This window comes from Benincasa hispida, chromosome 3 (genome assembly GCF_009727055.1).
Source record: "Benincasa hispida cultivar B227 chromosome 3, ASM972705v1, whole genome shotgun sequence".
NCBI lineage: Eukaryota > Viridiplantae > Streptophyta > Magnoliopsida > Cucurbitales > Cucurbitaceae > Benincasa > Benincasa hispida.
The window spans coordinates 8,335,778-8,336,440 of NC_052351.1; the positions used below are offsets into that span (position 1 = coordinate 8,335,778).

The 663-nt window shown below is 31.2% G+C and overlaps 1 non-coding gene across 1 annotated transcript; it reads right to left on the bottom strand.

Moving 5' to 3' along the window:
* On the bottom strand, nucleotides 1-73 carry TRNAV-UAC. The gene has a single exon. It is a non-coding gene; the product is annotated as a tRNA-Val (tRNA).
* Between the last annotated feature and the right edge of the window lie 590 nt (nucleotides 74-663).

Consider the following 663-nt stretch of genomic DNA (forward strand, 5'->3'; position numbering starts at 1 on the left):
TGTTGCTGCCCAGGATTGAACTGGGGACCTTTAGTGTGTAAGACTAACGTGATAACCACTACACCACAGCAACTTGACGACAAATGTATACGTTTCTCCATTTTAGTTTCAGTTTAATCTGTTGAAATTCTCAATGAGGTTATTTCGCTATTAAGAGAGAAACTATTCAAGTTGGTTACTAATAAAAAAACTATATATTAGGTTATAAGTTTTCTTGTCCATATAATTTGGATTTCATTATTGTTATACTTTCGATGGTTCAATTTTAGTGATTATATTTTTTATAAATTTTTAGGGGTATTTAAGTTAAGAACTGGCGTTAAGTTTTGATAGTTATTCAATTGAGGGACCGGGGCGACCAACTCTTTTAACAAAATTAAGATATTAAAATTTAAATGATTAAAAGAGATTTGAAATACTAAAAAAGAAATACAATGTAACTAATCTGGGTGACGAGATCTTCATTTGTATGCAATCTCGATTTATATAAAGTTTCATGAAAGTAAATTAGATGTCTGATACTATTATTCTCATTATTTTTATTTGTTACTATTTTTTATGGTTGTTTAAGGCAAGGCCCAAAGCTCATGGGCAAGTCCATGTCCATAAGGTATTGGGAGGAGTTATCGGAGAAAGCATGTTCCAAAAGGAAAAAGTCAGTGC